This window comes from Lucilia cuprina, chromosome 3 (assembly GCF_022045245.1).
Source record: "Lucilia cuprina isolate Lc7/37 chromosome 3, ASM2204524v1, whole genome shotgun sequence".
NCBI classification, from domain to species: domain Eukaryota; kingdom Metazoa; phylum Arthropoda; class Insecta; order Diptera; family Calliphoridae; genus Lucilia; species Lucilia cuprina.
This window is the reverse complement of record NC_060951.1, coordinates 23,610,601-23,633,002: the sequence shown is the minus strand read 5'-3', so window position 1 is coordinate 23,633,002 and position 22,402 is coordinate 23,610,601. Positions and strand designations below refer to the sequence as shown.

The following is a 22,402-nucleotide window of genomic DNA, read 5'->3' as shown; positions in this document are numbered from 1 at the left end:
ATTTAAGCAAAAATACACAAAATAAAATAATTTCAAACAAAAATAAAATATTTGCAAATAAAATCAATTTAAAAGAAGATTTCAAAAAGAAAAGGTAAGATTATAATAAAATATTATGGAATTTATAAAATTAATTAGAGATTTTGTATAAATTTTAGCAATATAATATAAATAACAAAATGCAAGATCCTAAACTTAATGAAAATGCCAAAGAATTGGTGAACAATGTCAAATTTGAAAAGGAAAATGTATGTCAAAAGCCACCAAAGATAGCAAATATTAATATGGTTATTTTTATGGCAATAATGCTTGGTCGTTTAGTGTCAAAAATGTTATATTTTATTGAAATCTTTATAGGTTGGTTGCTGCTGAATATTTTAAAACAAAGAAACAATAAAATGGACAACAAAACTATATGGAGGTTTCTTGTTATTGAAGATGATAAGGACCTTTTAGCAGTGCGTTCAAAATTATATATGGTGGCAATTGTAATGGGATATAATATTATCTATGGTTGGATTTATATGACATGGCTAATCATACAAATATTATTGATGTCAGCACCAGCATTTTTGTTTAAATACATTTCTTTAAAATATGTTGTATAAAGCATTTATAATTTTAATTGTTTTTGTTTGTTTAATTGTTAATATCCAAATTATTTGTTATTTTGTAACTAATATCAATCTTTGTTCTTTAACATGTAACATTTTGAAAGGGAATTTTTTCATAAATATTCGAATGAAAAAATTCCTTTTCAATATTTTTATTTTATTGAACAGAGATTTGATAAATCTTTTAAAATGTTTGTATTTTTATTATTATTATTCCTAATTGTTTTAAATAAATTTATTTTATATAAAATTTGCAAAAATATCTTTTATTTATTTTATTGCAATAAAAGTTAAAAGGTTATTTAAATATTCTATAAATAAATATTAAATATAACTCTGAGATAGAAAAGTTCTGTAGTTTTATCAGTATAACAGATTAGTCAGTTAGATAAAAATAACTATACATATGTACCAAAAAATAAGAAAACTAATTTGTTGTAAGATTTTATAAAAAATTTATTTAAAACAAAATAAAAAAACATATTAAGAAAGCCATATTCCTCTCCGTTTATAAAACAAAAATATTTCAAATAAAATATATCGGCATTTTTCAATTCTATTATGAAAAAATGCAAAAATATTTTATGCAAAACATTTTTGTTTTTAAAACAGATTTAGATGAATATTTGGTTACAAAATCACAAATAATTTTGAAATAAACATGTTAATAGTATACGTAACATTAACCGAATAATATAAATTGTTGCATAGAATATATTATACCCCATTACTAATGATATTGCGTATAATTTGGAGCGCACAGCTAAAAGATTTTGATCGTCCTCAATAATAATGAATTTCCAAATATTATTGTGGCCCATTTTGTTGTTCCTTTGTTCCAGAATTTTCAGTAGCAGCCAACCTAGAAATAGTTCAATAACACAGAAAGTTTTTGATATTAATCGTCCAAATAATAACGCCATTAACTCAACCATATTAACATTAACAATTACAGCTTTATTTGTTGACTTCATTTCAGTTGAACTAATATTTTCCGTTTGATTTTGGAAATTACTGGCGCCTTCCTTGGAAAGTTCTTGTATTTTATTTCCTTCCATTTTCAGTTTTCTTTGTATTTTTGCTAAAATGTCACAAAAATGCGAATTAATTTTATTAATTTATTTTAATAATATTTTATTGCATTTTACCTTTTTATTTCTATTTCAAATTTTCTTGATTTTTCAAAATAATTTTATTTATTTTAATAATATTTTTATTTCCTCTTACTGTTGTTTCTTTAAATCTTCTTATAAATTGCTTTTATTCGCTAAAGTTTTATTTTTATTTTAAAATCTTTTTTTCTTTGGGAGTTTTTAAGTTTTCATTTTTTCTCAGTTTTTTTATTAATGAAAATTATTGATTGCCTTTTTAATTATTATCATGAATATAAGTTTAGGGTTTTTAAGTTTTTATTTTTGTTACTATAAATTTAAAATTGTAAATTGTAAATTTAATTAATAAATTGTATAAAATTGTAGGAATTAAGAAATGAATTGAAACAATAGTGTTATTACCAATATGATTAAATTCATTCTCATCCAATTTTCTTCTTTTAGAACTATAGGTTTATATAAAAAATATATCATTATGAATCATAATTTATGATGGAGATTCGTCTACCTAATCTTGGCTTGGAAGAATGGAAAACTTGAATTTTCTTAATAAAAAAAAGAATTTTAAAAGACTACTATAGATGAAAATATCAAAAAATCTAAGTTAATATAAATAATATTTCTCTTTTATTAAAAAAGATGTACAATGTTAAAAGTTTAAATTTTGTTAAGATAAATTGTGTAAAAAAATTATATAAAGAAACAGGAAAAGAACTTAAAAACTAATACATATGTAATTAAAAGTAAATTTCATACAATAAAAATTGAAAATTTGCGAAAGAAAACAAGTAAGAGTGTTATATTCGGCTATGCCGAATCTTTTATACCCACCATCAAATCACTGATATATAAATTTTGAATAATATATTATTATATATCGATATTAATGAGAACATCAGGGTAACATTTGAAAGATGTCCATTAATGGGGGTTTTACTATTGACAGTGCTAATTTTTATAGGGAGTAGGGTTATTTATACATACATATATGGACCAATTCTAATAAAAGCCTGTTGGAAGATTTCAGTTCCTTATTTGTTTAAAATTCCATCGATCTACTTGTAGTATTTTGAAGCCATTAAGGAGCATTAAAGTCATAAAATATGGTAGAGATTTTAAATCGCGTCGTTTTCTGGGGCGGAATTTATATGGCGTGGTGTCATTATGGACTGATCCTCTTAAAAATTGATAGAGAGATTTCGGTTCCTTTAGAAGAGATAGAGATATTAGCTTACACGAAACTAGTTTATGTCGAATTTCATAAATCTACTAGTATTTTTAAGCCAGTACTGAGCTTTAAAGTATTTTTCTGAAGGGGCCTTATATGGGGGTAGCGTCAATTATAGACCGATCTCGGTAAAATTTTGTAGAACGATCTTGGTTCCTACAGGTCATGTTTATATCAAATTTCATCGCTTTACTCGTTTTTTAGCCCAGTAATTAATTTGTTGATGGGGACATTATATGGGGGTAGGTCAATTAAGGCTCGATCCACATAAAATTAAGTTAAGAGTTTTTGACTAGCAAGGAACTTAATTGAGTCGAATTTTATTACTATACTCGTATTTTTAAGCCAGTAATGGACCTTACAGTATTTTTTGATAGGGACCTTATGTTGGGGATAGGGTCACTTAAGGCCTGTTCCACATAAGATTTGGTAAAGAGATTTTGGCTTGTGAAAAACTTACTTCTGTGAAATTTCATCGCTATACTCGTATTTTTAAGCCAGTAATGAGCATTCAAGAAATTTTATGGGGGTCAACTATGGACCGATCCACATAAAATTTTGTAGAGAGATATTGCCTAGTATAAAACTTATTTCTGGGAAATTTGGTAAAGAGATTTTGGCTAGTATAAAACTTACTTCTGTTAAATTTCATCGCTATAGTCGTATTATTAAGCTACTAATGAGCGTTATAGTAATTATATGGAGGGACTTTATATGAGGGGTAGGGTCAATTATGGACCGATCCACATAAAATTTCATAAAGATTTTTTGGCTGGTAATACACTTACTTATATCAAATTTCATCGCTATATTCGTTTGTTTAAGCCAGTAATGAGCGTTAAAGTCATTTTCTGAAGGGGACCTTATATGGAGGGAAGGGTCAATTATGGACCGATCCACATAAAATTTCATAGGGAGATTTTGGATAGTAAGAAACTTACTTATGTCAAATTTAATCGCTATACTTTTATTTTTAAGAGAGTAATGAGCGTTAAAGTCATTTTCTGAAGGGGACCTTATATGGGGGTAGGGTCAATTATGGATCGATATACATTAAATTTGGTTGAGAGATATTGACTTGCATGAAACTTATGTGTGTCGAATTTCATCGCTATATTCCCATTTTTAAGCCAGTAATCAGCTACTTAGTCATTTTCTAAAGGGGACCTTATATGGGGGGTAGGGCCAATTATGGTCCTATGTCCGCCATAATGTAGAATTATTTTGCAGACGTCAAAAAACTGTCCACTGTGTTTGTGAATATTTGAAGCTATTTATACAATATTCCGGGGGGTACATTTGTATGGGGGCTATGTGAATTCGTTGACCGATTTTGCCCATTTTCAATACCAAACATTTCTGATCAATAAAGTATATTTTGGGAAAACTTCATCTCAATATTTCTTATTTTGTGGACGCTATCGTGCCAACAACAGACAGAAGGACGGACATGGCTAGATCGTCTTAGAATCTTACGAGGTCCCAGAATATATATACTTTATGGGGTCTTAGAGCAATATTTTGATGTGTTACACACGGAATGACAAAATCAATTTAACCCCCATCTTTTTTGATGGTGGGTATAAAAACATGCAGTGATTTTAAATGGAATTTTAAGGGATACCTATGCATGTTTATATACTTATACTAGCTAAATGTGCCCGGCGTTGCTCGGGTCTTCTTCGATTCTTACAGATATTATATAGCTTTTGTTAGTTATGAGTGGAAAAATTAAAATGGCCATATATTATTATTATTATTATTGTTGATTAGAGATTTTTTATTGACTTTTTGCTTTTGAAGTTCTTTTTGCCGAATGATATCAAATATTTTTAAAGTGTGTAGCAATTAATTATTTATTAATCCCCATATTCATAAACAAATTTTTATTTTATAAACGATTTATAAATCAAATTTCGAATGGAAATTTTGTTTTTAAAAACTTTTATAAAATAAAGTGCTGTTTATAAAAAGGGGTTAAAACTTTTGGCCTTATCCTTCTTGAAGTGTGCGACTCTCCAAATACAAAAATTTTGTTTAAATAATTTCTGTTAATAATCTATATATATAAAAGAGTAGCGTTACTGACTGACTGATTCATCATCGCACAGCCCAAACGGCTGAGCCAAGAATCATGAAATTTTGAAAGTAGATGTGTTTTTGGTTATGTAGATCCATTAAGGAGGGATTATTGGAAATTTGTACATTTACGAGTAAAATGAGTATCTGGCACTTTTTTGAAATTCATACTTTTAAGGGGTAAAAATGTGTAACAAATGTGATTTTGGTACCTTTTTTGGCCCTTTATAACTTTCAAAATAATTAATATAATCAAATTTTTATAAATATTTTGGTTTCATCTCCCAAAATTATGGGACACCTGTTTCGTACTTTTTTAAAATTCAGTACTTTTTGGGTGTAGAAGGGATAAAACTGTATATATGGTACTTTTTTCGAGTAAATTGTTTGTTCTGTAAGTGGAGACTATTTGGTACTTTTCTATTCTTCAAATAGTACCTTTAAATTCTTTATAATGGATTGAGAGAGATTATTGTACTTTTTCGTTTTTCCGATGGTTCTTTTTGATATTTTTACGATATTAAACATAGATATTGAAAATAAAATTTAAAATGTAGGGACCTTAGTGAATGAGTATCTACTGAAAGGGAATTTTGGTACTTTTTCATTCATCAAATTATATTTTTTAACTTGTATATAATATTGAACACAGAAACATAATTTTTTTATTAAATGATGATCTATTAGAGGTATTTTATGGTACTTTTTTCAAATATTAAAATTTTCTATAATGTGGAAGCTAAAATAATGAAACTTAAAATACAATCTTCTTAATGAACGCAAAGATAATATTCACGTGATATTGTACGTATAAAACTAAAACATTAAAAAATTTTAATCAAGCAATAAAGGTAAGAATGTAATAAAATATATTATAAATTTGTAAAATTTATTTGAAATTTTTTATAATTTAAGCAAAAATACACAAAATAAAATAATTTCAAACAAAAAAAAAATATTTGCAAATAAAATCAATTTAAAAGAAGATTTCAAGAAGAAAAGGTAAGATTATAATAAAATATTATGGAATTTATAAAATTAATTAGAGATTTTGTATAAATTTTAGCAATATAATATAAATAACAAAATGCAAGATCCTAAACTTAATGAAAATGCCAAAGAATTGGTGAACAATGTCAAATTTGAAATGGAAAATGTATGTCAAAAGCCACCAAAGATAGCAAATATTAATATGGTTATTTTTATGGCAATAATGCTTGGTCGTTTAGTGTCAAAAATGTTATATTTTATTGAAATCTTTATAGGTTGGTTGCTGCTGAATATTTTAAAACAAAGAAACAATAAAATGGACAACAAAACTATATGGAGGTTTCTTGTTATTGAAGATGAAAAGGACCTTTTAGCAGTGCGTTCAAAATTATATATGGTGGCAATAGTAATGGGATATAATATTATGTATGGTTGGATTTATATGACATGGCTAATCATACAAATATTATTGATGTCAGCACCAGCATTTTTGTTTAAATACATTTCTTTAAAATATGTTGTATAAAACATTTATAATTTTAATTGTTATTCCTAATTGTTTTTAAATAAATTTTTTAATTTTAAAAATTTTTTAAAACAAAATAAAAAACATATTAAGAAAGCTATATTCCTCTCCGTTTATAAAACAAAAATATTTCAAATAAAATATATCGTCATTTTTCAATTCTATTATGAAAATATGCAAAAATATTTTATGCAAAACATTTTTGTTTTTAAAACAGATTTAGAGGAATATTTGGTTACAAAATCACAAATAATTTTGAAATCAACATGTTAACACAAACAAAAACATAAAAAGTGTTAAAATATAAGTCTTAAATATTTTAATTATATAAAAAACTTATTTATTTAGCTTGAACAATATTTTTCAACTGACAAATATTTTTCTACAATTGAAAAATATATAAAAAACTAATATGATAAAGAATTTATATTGAACATAAAGTATAAATTGTTTAAAGTATTTCTAACAAACACCCTCTCAATATAAATTCTCTATTTACATACAAAATTAAAATATCAAATTATTCAACAATTCAACAAATTACAAAATTTAAAATATTTTTGATTATTCAAACATTTTGTCAAAATATCAGCAACATTCGACTCGCTAGGAACATATTTTAATTCAATTTCATTCGCTTTGTACTTCTATTTTATTAAATGGTATCGTATATCAATATGTTTACTTCTATTCATATTCATATGGATTTTTGTTAAATATTGGGCACCTTGATTATCGCAACATAAGACAGTAGGCTTCTTCAACAAATTTTGAAATCCCATTTCATTTAGAAGGCTTCTTTAAAAACTGATTTCTAATTTCTTTTGCAGCCTGACACATCGCAATGTATTCTGCCTCCATTGATCTCAAAGCTACAATGTTCTGCTTTTTCGATTCCCATGAGATTGGCCCATCTACGAAAAATAGAACAAAACCGCTGTATGATTTGCGATCAATTACATTTGATCCCCAATCTGCATCGGAGTAACATATTAGTTCATTTTCTTCTTTGGAATAACTTATAGCAAATTCTTTGTATTTTTAATAACGTAAGACGTGCTTTGCTATATCAGGTCTTGAAATTGTTGACAAATACATTAAACTACCAATTATTAAAATCATTAAAATTTTCTTTTCACATTTTAACAAAATTGTCCCAGGAACAAATGGAGTCTTAGCTGGCTTACAGTCCTGCATATTCCATTGCTTCAAAAGTTCTTTTACAAAATTCTTTTGATGTACTTCAATACTTCCTCTTGGGTCATTGCGAATAATTTCCATTCCCAGATAGTAGTTAGCTTGGCCACGATCTACAATTTCAACGTGTTCTTTCAATTTTTTCAATATGTTATCCATGGACTTACTGTGAGTACAAGCTAATAAAATGTCATCAACATAGAGAGCAATAACATTTATTTCATGTTGATTACGATTAATAAATACACAACTATCTGTTTTGCATTGTACAAACCCGATTTTCAATAAAATTTCATTCAATTTCATACAAACTTTTCTTCACCCTTTTTAATAAACATTTCCGGTTGTTTCATGTAAACTTCTTCTTTTAAATCTCCATTGAGATATGCAGAACTACATCCACATGTTTAATTAACAATTTGTATTCTACAGCCAACGATAGAATTAATCGTATTGTGGGATGCCGTATAACAGGGGCATATGTTTCAAAATAATCTTCATTGTATCTTTGGAAACATCCCTGAGCTACTAATCGGGCTTTGTATTTTTCGTCTGTTCCATCGGCGAAACGTTTTTTCGTAAAAATCCATTTGCACCCAATAACGTTTTTATCTTGAGGTTTCTCAACTAACTCCCATGTATTATTTTTTATTAATGATCAATATTCCTTATTCATTGCTTCTTGCCATTTTTCGGATTCACTACTATTTATTGCTTGCTTTACTGTTTTTGGATCAAAATTAAAATCAATTATTACATTCAATTCTTCAGTATCCATTTTATAAATCTTTCTGGGTCTGCCAGATTTTCCATTTCTTTCTTTACTAGGTCTACCTTTTTTTCTTTTTCCATTTAAATTTTCATTTCTTTCGTACGTTTCATCATCAGCCAATTCTTGATCATCAAACCCAAAAAATTCTGATTCTTCACTTGAAGAAAATATTTCGTCTTCATTAGTACTTCTGTATTCATTTGTATTTTGATTTTCATTATCGTTTTCCAAATCTTCTGTATCACAATTCTCAATTTTGTGTTTGTTTGATATCCAATTAATGTACAGACTTTACCTTTTGGATCCAATTTTGACCGCCCCGTTTCTTTTCTAGAACTACAGCTTTACATCAATGTAGTTCAATCCAATCCTTCCGGAGATATAGATAATAGTATACGTAACATTAACCGAATAATATTAATTGTTGCATAGAATATATTATACCCCATTACTAATGATATTGCGTATAATTTGGAGCGCACAGCTAAAAGATTTTGATCGTCCTCAATAATAATGAATTTCCAAATATTATTGTGGCCCATTTTGTTGTTCCTTTGTTCCAGAATTTTCAGTAGCAGCCAACCTAGAAATAGTTCAATAACACAGAAAGTTTTTGATATTAATCGTCCAAATAATAACGCCATTAACTCAACCATATTAACATTAACAGCTTTATTTGTTGACTTCATTTCAGTTGAACTAATATTTTCCGTTTGATTTTGGAAATTACTGGCGCCTTCCTTGGAAAGTTCTTGTATTTTATTTCCTTCCATTTTCAGTTTTCTTTGTATTTTTGCTAAAATGTCACAAAAATGCGAATTAATTTAATTAATTTATTTTAATAATATTGTATTGCATTTTTACCTTTTTATTTCTATTTCAAATTTTCTTGATTTTTCAAAATAATTTTATTTATATTAATATTATTTTTATTTCCTCTTACTGTTGATTCTTTAAATCTTCTTATAAATTGCTTTTATTCGCTAAAGTTATATTTTTATTTTAAAATCTTTTTTTCTCAGTTTTTTTATTAATGAAAATTATTGACATTTTATTGTTGACATAAAAAGTCTGGATTGCTTTTTAATTTTTGAAATTGTATGTTTAGGGTTTTTTTGTAACTATAAATTTAAAATTGTAAATTTTATTAAAAGTTGTATAAAATTGTAGGAATTATGTAATAAAATTAAGACAATAGTGTTATTTTCGCCTAAACCAAATATGATTAAATTCATCCTTATCCAGTTTTCTTTTAGAACTATAGGTTTATATAAAAAATATATCATTATGAATCATAATTTATGATGGAGATTCGTCTACATAATCTTGTCTTGGAAGAAATTAAAATTTGTATTTTCTTGATAAGAAAGGAATAGAAGTCTTCTACTTTATATGGAAATATCAAAAAATCTAAGTTAATATAAATAATATTTAATTCTCTTTTATTAAAAAAGATGTGCAATGTTAAGAGTTTAAATTTTGTTAATATAAATTGTAAAAAAAAAATTATATAAAGAAACAGGAAAAGAACTTAAAAACTAATACATATGTAATTAAAAGTAAATTTCATACAATAAAAATTGAAAATTTGCGAAAGAAAAAAAAACTAAATGATAAATATTTAAAAAGAAGTTAAGAACAGTAAAAAATGAAGCTTACACACTAGATTATAATTATAAGGTATCGAAACTTAAAAAATATAGCATATAGACGGAAATAAACTTTACAAAAATTTATATATATTTAAAAAAGACCACTATACAAAACTTTTTTAGAAGTTGTGTAATTTTCTTTATGTTATTCTCAATGGCAGTTATTTTAAAAAATAAAATAAAAATTCTTTAAACTATTTTTAATAATACATACAATAACATTGCTTAAGTGTTTTTGGGGTGAATTATTACTTTTTTTTGTTAAGAAAGAAGATGTATAAGTTATGAAAGTGAGTGAAATTGTTGACTTGATGTGTTTCTTTTTTTCCGTATGTTTGCATTTAGGAATTCATTTAAATTTGTTATACCCTACACCACTTTAGTGGGGAGGGTATTTGTGCTGATGTTTGTAACATACAAAAATATTCGTCCTATACCCAACTTAATGTATACCAATCGGCTTAGAATAATTTTCTGAGTCGATTAAGCTATGTCCGTCCGTCTGGCTGTCCATGTAAACCTTGAGCGCAAGGTACAGGCCGCAATTTTCAAGATAATTGGACGAAGCCTATTGATAATGGTTAAAATCGGTAGATTATTTCGACCAGCCCCCATACAACCGTACCCCCCAAATAGGGCCTTTTGGCTTATAATTAATTTAAATGATCTATTATGTTAACAAAAGTCGACAAAACTTAGTTTTATAGAACTTTAAATGATACTACCGATTTTTTTAATCATCGGGCATCATTTGACCCTATCCCCCATAAAAACTCCCCTTCAGAAAATGACTTAAAGGTCAAAATTCACTTACAAACACTAATAACACTTTTAAATTCTACATAAATAATAGGATAGGGCCATATTTTGCCCTACTCCCCTTTAAGCCCTCTTAAAATTTTTTTTTTGCGAAAAAAAGTAAAAATATTTCGAAAAAAAGTTAAAAAACAAATCAAATGCTTTATTTGTTTTAAATAATCCCCATTTTTAACATACATACTGACTGGTGTAGGGTATCATATCGTCGGCTACGCCCTACTATACATTCATACTTGCTTTTTACTGTTCTTAACTTCTTTTTAAATATTTATCCTTTAGTTTTTTTTTCTTTCGCAAATTTTCAATTTTTATTGTATGAAATTTACTTTTAATTACATATGTATTAGTTTTTAAGTTCTTTTCCTGTTTCTTTATACAATTTATCTTAACAAAATTTAAACTCTTAACATTGTACATCTTTTTTAATAAAAGAGAATTAAATATTATTTATATTAACTTAAATTTTTTGATATTTCCATATAAAGTAGAAGATTTCTATTCCTTTTTTATCAAGAAAATCCAAGTTTTCAATTTTTCCAAGACAAGATTAGGTGGACAAATCTCCATCATTAATTATGATTCATAATTATATATTTTTTATATAAACCTATAGTTCTAAAAGAAAACTGGATAAGGATGAATTTAATCATATTTGGTTTAGGCGAAAATATTAAAATATATAAATTCAATTTATAAGAAGATTTAAAGAAACAACAGTAAGAGGAAATAAAAATATTATTAATATAAATAAAATTATTTTGAAAAATAAAGAAAATTTGAAATAGAAATAAAAAGGTAAAAATGCAATAAAATATTATTAAAATATATTACATTAATTCGCATTTTTATGACATTTTAGCAAAAATACAAAGAAAACTGAAAATGGAAGGAAATAAAATACAAGAACTTTCCAAGGAAGGCGCCAGTAATTTCCAAAATCAAACGGAAAATACTAGTTCAACTGAAATGAAGTCAACAAATAAAGCTGTTAATGTTAATGTTAATATGGTTGAGTCAATGGCGTTATTATTTGGATGATTAATATCAAAAACTCTGTGTTATTGAACTATTTCTAGGTTGGCTGCTACTGAAAATTCTGGAACAAAGGAACAACAAAATGGGCCACAATAATATTTGGAAATTCATTATTATTGAGGACGATCAAAATCTTTTAGCTGTGCGCTCCAAATTATACGCAATATCATTAGTAATGGGGTATAATATATTCTATGCAACAATTAATATTATTCGGTTAATGTTACGTATACTATTATCTATATCTCCGGAAGGATTGGATTGAACTACATTGATGTAAAGCTGTAGTTCTAGAAAAGAAACCGGGGCGGTCAAAATTGGATCCAAAAGGTAAAGTCTGTACATTAATTGGATATCAAACAAACACAAAATTGAGAATTGTGATACAGAAGATTTGGAAAACGATAATGAAAATCAAAATACAAATGAATACAGAAGTACTAATGAAGACGAAATATTTTCTTCAAGTGAAGAATCAGAATTTTTTGGGTTTGATGATCAAGAATTGGCTGATGATGAAACGTACGAAAGAAATGAAAATTTAAATGGAAAAAGAAAAAAAGGTAGACCTAGTAAAGAAAGAAATGGAAAATCTGGCAGACCCAGAAAGATTTATAAAATGGATACTGAAGAATTGAATGTAATAATTGATTTTAATTTTGATCCAAAAACAGTAAAGCAAGCAATAAATAGTAGTGAATCCGAAAAATGGCAAGAAGCAATGAATAAGGAATATTGATCATTAATAAAAAATAATACATGGGAGTTAGTTGAGAAACCTCAAGATAAAAACGTTATTGGGTGCAAATGGATTTTTACGAAAAAACGTTTCGCCGATGGAACAGACGAAAAATACAAAGCCCGATTAGTAGCTCAGGGATGTTTCCAAAGATACAATGAAGATTATTTTGAAACATATGCCCCTGTTATACGGCATCCCACAATACGATTAATTCTATCGTTGGCTGTAGAATACAAATTGTTAATTAAACATGTGGATGTAGTTCTGCATATCTCAATGGAGATTTAAAAGAAGAAGTTTACATGAAACAACCGGAAATGTTTATTAAAAAGGGTGAAGAAAAGTTTGTATGAAATTGAATGAAATTTTATTGAAAATCGGGTTTGTACAATGCAAAACAGATAGTTGTGTATTTATTAATCGTAATCAACATGAAATAAATGTTATTGCTCTCTATGTTGATGACATTTTATTAGCTTGTACTCACAGTAAGTCCATGGATAACATATTGAAAAAATTGAAAGAACACGTTGAAATTGTAGATCGTGGCCAAGCTAACTACTATCTGGGAATGGAAATTATTCGCAATGACCCAAGAGGAAGTATTGAAGTACATCAAAAGAATTTTGTAAAAGAACTTTTGAAGCAATGGAATATGCAGGACTGTAAGCCAGCTAAGACTCCATTTGTTCCTGGGACAATTTTGTTAAAATGTGAAAAGAAAATTTTAATGATTTTAATAATTGGTAGTTTAATGTATTTGTCAACAATTTCAAGACCTGATATAGCAAAGCACGTCTTACGTTATTAAAAATACAAAGAATTTGCTATAAGTTATTCCAAAGAAGAAAATGAACTAATATGTTACTCCGATGCAGATTGGGGATCAAATGTAATTGATCGCAAATCATACAGCGGTTTTGTTCTATTTTTCGTAGATGGGCCAATCTCATGGGAATCGAAAAAGCAGAACATTGTAGCTTTGAGATCAATGGAGGCAGAATACATTGCGATGTGTCAGGCTGCAAAAGAAATTAGAAATCAGTTTTTAAAGAAGCCTTCTAAATGAAATGGGATTTCAAAATTTGTTGAAGAAGCCTACTGTCTTATGTTGCGATAATCAAGGTGCCCAATATTTAACAAAAATCCATATGAATATGAATAGAAGTAAACATATTGATATACGATACCATTTAATAAAATAGAAGTACAAAGCGAATGAAATTGAATTAAAATATGTTCCTAGCGAGTCGAATGTTGCTGATATTTTGACAAAATGTTTGAATAATCAAAAATATTTTAAATTTTGTAATTTGTTGAATTGTTGAATAATTTGATATTTTAATTTTGTATGTAAATAGAGAATTTATATTGAGAGGGTGTTTGTTAGAAATACTTTAAACAATTTATACTTTATGTTCAATATAAATTCTTTATCATATTAGTTTTTTATATATTTTTCAATTGTAGAAAAATATTTGTCAGTTGAAAAATATTGTTCAAGCTAAATAAATAAGTTTTTTATATAATTAAAATATTTAAGACTTATATTTTAACACTTTTTATGTTTTTGTTTGTGTTAACATGTTGATTTCAAAATTATTTGTGATTTTGTAACCAAATATTCCTCTAAATCTGTTTTAAAAACAAAAATGTTTTGCATAAAATATTTTTGCATATTTTCATAATAGAATTGAAAAATGACGATATATTTTATTTGAAATATTTTTGTTTTATAAACGGAGAGGAATATAGCTTTCTTAATATGTTTTTTATTTTGTTTTAAAAAATTTTTAAAATTAAAAAATTTATTTAAAACAATTAGGAATAACAATTAAAATTATAAATGTTTTATACAACATATTTTAAAGAAATGTATTTAAACAAAAATGCTGGTGCTGACATCAATAATATTTGTATGATTAGCCATGTCATATAAATCCAACCATACATAATATTATATCCCATTACTATTGCCACCATATATAATTTTGAACGCACTGCTAAAAGGTCCTTTTCATCTTCAATAACAAGAAACCTCCATATAGTTTTGTTGTCCATTTTATTGTTTCTTTGTTTTAAAATATTCAGCAGCAACCAACCTATAAAGATTTCAATAAAATATAACATTTTTGACACTAAACGACCAAGCATTATTGCCATAAAAATAACCATATTAATATTTGCTATCTTTGGTGGCTTTTGACATACATTTTCCATTTCAAATTTGACATTGTTCACCAATTCTTTGGCATTTTCATTAAGTTTTTGTTATTTATATTATATTGCTAAAATTTATACAAAATCTCTAATTAATTTTATAAATTCCATAATATTTTATTATAATCTTACCTTTTCTTCTTGAAATCTTCTTTTAAATTGATTTTATTTGCAAATATTTTATTTTTGTTTGAAATTATTTTATTTTGTGTATTTTTGCTTAAATTATAAAAAATTTCAAATAAATTTTACAAATTTATAATATATTTTATTGCTTTCTTACCTTTATTGCTTTCAATATTATTTTAAATCGTTTTTATATTGATATATTTTATTTTTCTTGAAATTCGTTTTTTCCTTGAGAAATAACGTTTTTATTTTTTCTTAATTTGTTTATTTATGAAAATTTTTGACACCTTACTATTGACTTAAAAATCCAGGGTTACCGTTGTGTATTTTTTGTCTGTAATGTTTAGGGTTTTCAAAATTCGTTTTATTATTTATGTTATAAGAAAAGTAAATTGAAACAAATATTCTGTGATATTCCTAATATAAAATAATATAAAATAAATATATATTTCAATCAAATTTTGTATCGTAATTTAGTAATAAGTAATGTGTGTTTAAGTGATTTTCTAAAGGGAACCTTGTATGGGACGGTCGCATCCATGTAATAAACCGATCGTGAAAAAATCTTTCAATAGCTTTATTTGGTAATGAGTAATGTGCTTTCAAGAGATTTTCGTAAAAGGACTTTTTACGGGAGCTATGTCCAATTATGTATATAAAGATACAATTTTAAAAATTCCGTATCTATATCATTATTTGGTATTGAATATTTTGCATTTAAGTGATTTTCTGGAGGGGACATAGTGTGAGAGCTATGAAGAAATATGGACCGATCGTAAAACAATGTTATAGTGTAATTTATGTATGTATATAAAAGCAATATTTTGCTAAATGTATGGATATAAATATTTTTTAATGAGTTATGTATGTTTTAGTGATTTTCGGGAGGAGACCTTGTATGGAAGCTATGACCAGTTATGGACTGATCGGAAAAAAATATCAGTTATATATCTGTGCGTACTTATATGCATTACTTGTACCAAATTTTATATGGATTTTATATGGATATACATATTAGTTTAGAATTGAGTTATGCGAGTTTAAGTGATTTTGAGGAGGGACCAAATATGGACCGATCGGAAAAAAAATTTTCACAGTAATATTTTTTTGCATATGAGCAATACTTATACCAAATTTTAAATCGATATCTTAATTTAGTAATGAATTATGCGCGTTTAAGTGATTTTCGGGAGGGGACCATGTATGGGAGCTATGACCAATTATGGACCAATCCAAAAATACTTCCATGGTAATATTTCTGTATATAAGAGCAATACTTATACCAATATCTTAATTGAGCAATGAATTATGTGCGTTTAAGTGATTTTCGGTAGGGGACCTTGTATGGTAGGTATGTCCAATTATGGACCCATTCAAAAAAATTTTCCTCTGAATGAATACCATTGACATAAGATTTTAATTTGTAAAATTTTGTGAAGATATCAACGTTGCGACGGAAGTTATTAACAAAAAATCCATTTTCCGGGAATATGTACTTTTGTATGGGAGGTATATGAAATTGTGGACCGATGCTGGCAATTTTCAGCAGGAATTAGGCTCTTGTGTAGAAACGAATTTGTGGTGATTTTCATGAAATTATCTTTTCGAAAAAAACTACATCAGAATGTGTAAAAAATGCTTATTTTTTGAGGTTGTTTAAAATTTTGATTCATAACTTTTCCCGGTGTGAACCGATTTTGCCCATTTTCAATACCAAACTGCTTAGGATAATAATGAATATTTCCAGTGAATTTGGTCTATTTGTTTGGCTTAGTTTTGACGTGAGCGTGTTTTAACCAGATAGACAGACGGACATATCTAAATCGACTCAGAATTTTATAAGAATCCAGAATATATATACTTTCTTGGGTCTCAGATGAATATTTCTTGGTGTTACACACGGAATGACAAACTTATATATACCCTCTATCACCACTGATGGTGGTGGAGGGTATAAAAAAACAAAATACATAAGGCAATTAAACCAACAGACAACTAAACATACATAACGAAAAACAAAATAAACAACGCAATAAAACCAACCTACATCCAAATATATGAACAGAATTCACAAAAAAAAAACAAAATACATAACTCAATGAAGCCAACGGCATCCAAACATCTACACACGCACATGTAAATATTTTTCCAATTCACAGTATTGTTGTTGCTTTTTTAACAAAGCATGGAAATAATATGTCTTTTGATGAAATTATCAGAGGTTGTCTCGATTTTTGCTCATATCTCCGTTATTTATAGACCGATTTTGCTGATTTTAAATAGCGATCTTCTCGAAAGCATGTCTAACAGAATTATTGAAGTTTCGGATCTCGCCGATATCTCTGGTCCTCTTAAAACTGATTTCAACAGACAGAAAGACGGACATGGCTTAATCGACTCCGCTATCTATAAGGATCTAGAATATATATACTTTATAGGGTCGGAAAATTATATTATAGAAATTACACCTTCTCACGAAGGTGAAGTAGAGGAATTTATGTAGATTTTAATCGTTTTATTAGAAATTATATGAGAGTTTTGACCTTCAAGACATTTTCTGAAGGGGAGTTTCTCGTTCTATAAAACCAAGTTTTGCAGATTTTTTTTGACATAATAGAACATTTAACGTAATTATGAGGGGGTATGGTTATGGAGGCTAGGCGAAATAATGGACTGATTTCAACCATTTTCAATAGCGTTCGGCCTTGAACCAAGAAAAGAGTATGTGCCAAATTTAATTAAATTATCTTGAAAATTGCGACCTGTAACGTGCGCACAAGGCTTACATGGACACACAGACAGACAGACGATCAGATGGACATAGCTAAATCGACTCAGAAAGTGATTCTGAGCCAATTGGTATAATTAAAGCCAATATTTTTGGGTGTTAGAAACGCATAACACCCTCTCCACTATAGTGGTGTAGGGTAGAACAACTTAAGAAACAATAAAAACGTTATTTCACAAAGAAATCAAGTTTGAATGTATAGTCGGGCGTAGCCGACCATATGATACCCTACACCTGTCAGTATGTATGTTAAAAATGGGGATTATTTAAAAAAATAAAGCATTTGGTTTGTTTTTTAACTTTATTTCGGAGTATTTTTACTTTTATTTTGGCAAAAAAAGAATTTTTTTACAAGAGTAAAAGGAGAGTAGGGCAAAATATGGCCCTATCCTTAAAAATGTTGGTAGGGGGAGTTAAGTCTTCTTCAATATTATTTATGTAGAATTTAAAAGTGTTATTAGTGTTTGTAAGTGAATTTTGACCTTTAAGTCATTTTCTGAAGGGGAGTTTGTATGGGGGATGGGGTCAAATGAAGCCCGATCATTACAAAAATCGGTAGTGTCATTTAAAGTTCTATAAAACTAAGTTTTGTCGACTTTTGTTAACATAATAGATCATTTAAATTAATTATAAGCCAAAAGGCCCTATTTGGGGGGTACGGTTGTATGGGGGCTAGTCGAAATAATGGACCGATTTTAACCATTTTCAATAGGCTTCGTCCTTGAAGCGTGTGTGCAAAATTTCATCTAATTATCTTCAAAATTGCGGCCTGTACCTTGCGCACAAGGTTTACATGGACAGCCAGCCAGACGGACGGACATAGCTTAATCGACTCAGAAAATGATTCTAAGCCGATTGGTATATTTTAAGGTGGGTATAGGACGAATATTTTTCTATGTTACAAACATCAGCACAAACCCAATATACCCTCCCCACTAAAGTGGTGTAGGGTATAAAAATTTCAATGAAATATTACATTCTCGTGGTTGTAAGATCTTACAGCGTCGGCAGTAAAATGTGCATAAAATGTATAATAACCAGGGAAACCGAAAACATGCTCTAAAAAAAGTGTTTTAAGCGCTTTAAATATGCCGTAAAAACTCAAAATATGCTCTTAAAATTTAAAATATATGCTCCAAAAATAATTTTTTTTATTATTTTTTAACATTGAAAAGCTCAAAAATACTGAAATTGTAATGAAATAATAAATGTTTAATGTCATATTCCATATCCTACAACATTTTTTTATAAATGTTTCATCTCATAGTTTGAAGAACTAGTATAATAGAATTCCGTTTTACATTCAGATAACCAATAAATAACATGAAACCATTTGGTCCCCAAAAAACATATTTCAAACGACAAAGTTTGACACATTTCTTCCAATTGTATTCATAGCTTTTAAACTGACATTTTAATCGGTGTTGTCATAAATTCCAATAATTAGTTTTTTAAACTATAAAAATGGATTGGTCCCATGAAGAAGGCTAAAAAATTAAAAAAAAAATAATAAAGTTAATAAAGTTTTGAAAAGAAAATTAAAAATGTATAAAAATGAAAAAAAGCGAAAACATCAAAATATGCACTAAAAGAGTAAAATATGCTCTAAAAACTCGAAAATATGCCTTAAATATCCTAAAAAGTCAAATCATGCAAAATTATGCTCTTATGGGTAAAATATGCAAAAATATGCTCTAACAAATCGATGCCAAAATTCTCAAATTGGTCTGAAAAGTGTAAATATCTTATCCATGAGTCCATACGACGCACCACAAAAAACATGCATTTGCATATTTTGGTTTCCCTGATAATAACACTGCCATCGTTGCGAATGAAATATTGTAAATTCAGACGATTGTTAGATATTTTCGGAACATTTTACTGACAACGTTGTAAGATCTAACAACCGTGTATCACATCTTTTTGGAAGTATTGTTGAGAAGTTCTTTTATCTGTGAAAATAAGTCATCGTGAATTCACCATTTTAGTGTTGGCGTCGTTTTTGTTAGTGTTTTATATAAGAATATAATAGACTAATCTGAATAAGGTCTTCTTTTTTGCTCAAAGCCAACTTGATTGAAATTGTGGTCAATTTTATAACCTTGAAATTGTGAAAGGAACATTTTTTCCAAATTCTGGAAACTTTATTGATTTAGCTGTGAAGATTAAACTGTTGCATTTTGGTAGAGAAAAGGAAGATGGGTGATGCACGAAAACGGGAAAATTCTGATGATGGAAAAAAGCCAAAGAAGAACAAACCAGAGGACACGGTACCTATGAATTCGTCAGATACAGAGGGTAAGTCAGATCAGCTGGACAAGACTAAAGAAAATTCCGACAAAGGATAGAATGACAAAATGGAAGTTGAACAACCAATTTATAGATACGATGAGACTTACAAGGGACCATTTTTTGTGTATGTTGATGCTTTTGATAAAATAGGGATAAGAAAATACTTGAATGTAAAATATTAAATCAATTACAAGTACAGGATATACTGGAAGTGGCAAAAATTGGTTTTGGTAGATGTAAGGTTTTTTTTAAGAATTTAAAAGAAGATAAGAGATTGTTGGAACTTGCTTTATTGGCTAAAATTTTTGCTCATTTGTATCTAAAGTGGCAATAATTTTTGAAATTTTGACTCACAGAGGAGCAGTTTTTGAAAGGGGCATATTCTGATGATAATAAAAAGTTATAGAAAATGCTAATGGATTGGTGGACAATTTTAAATCAAAATAGTAAATGTAAGTCAAAAGTCACAGAAAACATTAAACATCACAGCGAATGTTAATATTGTTATTTCTATGGCATTAATGCTTGGTCGTTGAGTGTCAAAAATGTTATATTTTATTGAAATCTTTATAGGATGGTTGCTACAGAATATTTTAGAACAAAGAAAAAATAAAATAGACAATAAACATATATGGAAGTTTCTTGTTATAAGGATATGGACTTTTTAGCAGTGCGCTGAAAATTATATACAGTGGCATTAGTACTGGGATTAAACATTATCTAGGCTTGGATTTATCTGATATGAAAATTATACGAATATTATTGACATCAGCATCAGGACTTTTGTTTAAATACATTTCTTTTAAATAATTAAATAACATTTATAATTTTAATTGTTTTTTGTACGTTTGATTGTTCATGTCCAAGTTATATGTTATTTTGTATTTAATATCAACCTTTGATCTTTAAAATGTAACGTTTTGAAAGGGAATTTTGTCATATATATTGGAATGAAAAGTTCCTTTTAAAAATTTTTCTTTTATTGAACAGAGAGTGATAAATCTTTTAAAAATATTTGTATTGTTATTGTTATTCCAAATTATTTTAAATAAATTTCATTTATTGCGTTAAAGGTAAAAGGTTATTCAAATATTCAATAAAAAATATCAAATTTATTTATTGTTAGTTTATATGATATAAAAAAAATTTTAAACAAATTAAAAAAACATATTAAGAAAGCTCAATTCCTATCCGTTTTAAAAACAGAAATATTTAAAATAAAAAATATCGAAATTTTTTAATTAAATTTTATTATTAAATGTAGATTAAGGCCTTCGACGAGAATTTCCATTTATTTTATAATCGCAAATATTTCGAAATCTGGTTATGGTGCTGATTTACTTAACAAATATTGTCTTTTAATAGATATAAGTACCCGATTTTACAAAACCAATATAACATTCTACAGTTCACAGATTAATAACAAAGGGACCGTTACCTTTTTCAAGAACCCGGAAAATATATAGTAGCGAAATCGGATTTTGAGTATCTTATCAAATCAGTTATATGTCGACCGCAGCATTTGCTTTACATTTAGTTCCTAAGAAAGACCTAAACGAGTGGCGTCATTGTGGTGACTTTAGACGTTTGAGCGTAGTGACAGTACCATACAGATATTTCTTACCTCATATTCACAATTTAAATATGAACATGAAAGATAAAAATATATTTTCTAAAATTTACTTAGTACCAAATTAATTAATACCAAATTCCAATGGCGGAAGACATCATATTTAAGACGGCACATCTTCAATGGAAGAAAAAGAAAACTAAATTCTCCTATTCAACTAGATCTTTCAGACCTTGAAACTTCTAATACTAATAAGGTTAATAAGAACAATAATTTTAAAATTCTCGGAGAAATTGTACCACGAGTAATAATGACATTCAAAGAACACAAAGAGAGAAAAAGTCAGAGAAACCAAAGTATGGAAGTTATTGTCCTCCAAATTTTATATAAAACATTGATAGAGCAATTAAAAGCGAAAAATGTTGATTTTAAAATCATTAATAAATCAAAATACAAAAGTAAATTATATGTTCGTGAAATAATTATTGATTTTCACTTCTTCAATCCTAAAGTGCTTAAGAGAAAAAATATTGTACTTCGTGGTATTTACCATTGGACTTTTAAAGAGAACTGGATCTGATTCTACCAAATAATGTTGATACGGTCTCATACAATTCTTAACGAACTATTCCAAAAA

At 27.4% G+C, this 22,402-nt stretch overlaps 4 long non-coding RNA genes across 5 annotated transcripts; 2 read left to right on the top strand and 2 right to left on the bottom strand.

The window, feature by feature from the left end:
• The first annotated feature begins 33 nt into the window (after nt 1–33).
• LOC124419036 lies at nt 34–734 on the top strand. Its single transcript, XR_006940350.1, has 3 exons — nt 34–94; nt 159–248; nt 358–734. It is a non-coding gene; the product is annotated as an uncharacterized LOC124419036 (long non-coding RNA).
• A 428-nt stretch (nt 735–1,162) lies between these two features.
• On the bottom strand, nt 1,163–1,866 carry LOC124419120. The gene is made up of 3 exons (XR_006940412.1): nt 1,763–1,866; nt 1,547–1,695; nt 1,163–1,476 (listed from the first exon to the last, which is right to left on the bottom strand). It is a non-coding gene; the product is annotated as an uncharacterized LOC124419120 (long non-coding RNA).
• Nucleotides 1,867–6,021: 4,155 nt separating this feature from the next.
• On the top strand, nt 6,022–6,567 carry LOC124419085. Its single transcript, XR_006940391.1, has 3 exons — nt 6,022–6,035; nt 6,100–6,189; nt 6,299–6,567. It is a non-coding gene; the product is annotated as an uncharacterized LOC124419085 (long non-coding RNA).
• Nucleotides 6,568–8,947: 2,380 nt separating this feature from the next.
• LOC124419160 lies at nt 8,948–9,431 on the bottom strand. Of its 2 annotated transcripts, none has more exons than XR_006940447.1 (3): nt 9,383–9,431; nt 9,172–9,314; nt 8,948–9,101 (listed from the first exon to the last, which is right to left on the bottom strand). It is a non-coding gene; the product is annotated as an uncharacterized LOC124419160 (long non-coding RNA). The 2 variants fall into 2 exon arrangements; XR_006940446.1 differs by having other exon boundaries at nt 9,187–9,314.
• Nucleotides 9,432–22,402: the final 12,971 nt, after the last annotated feature.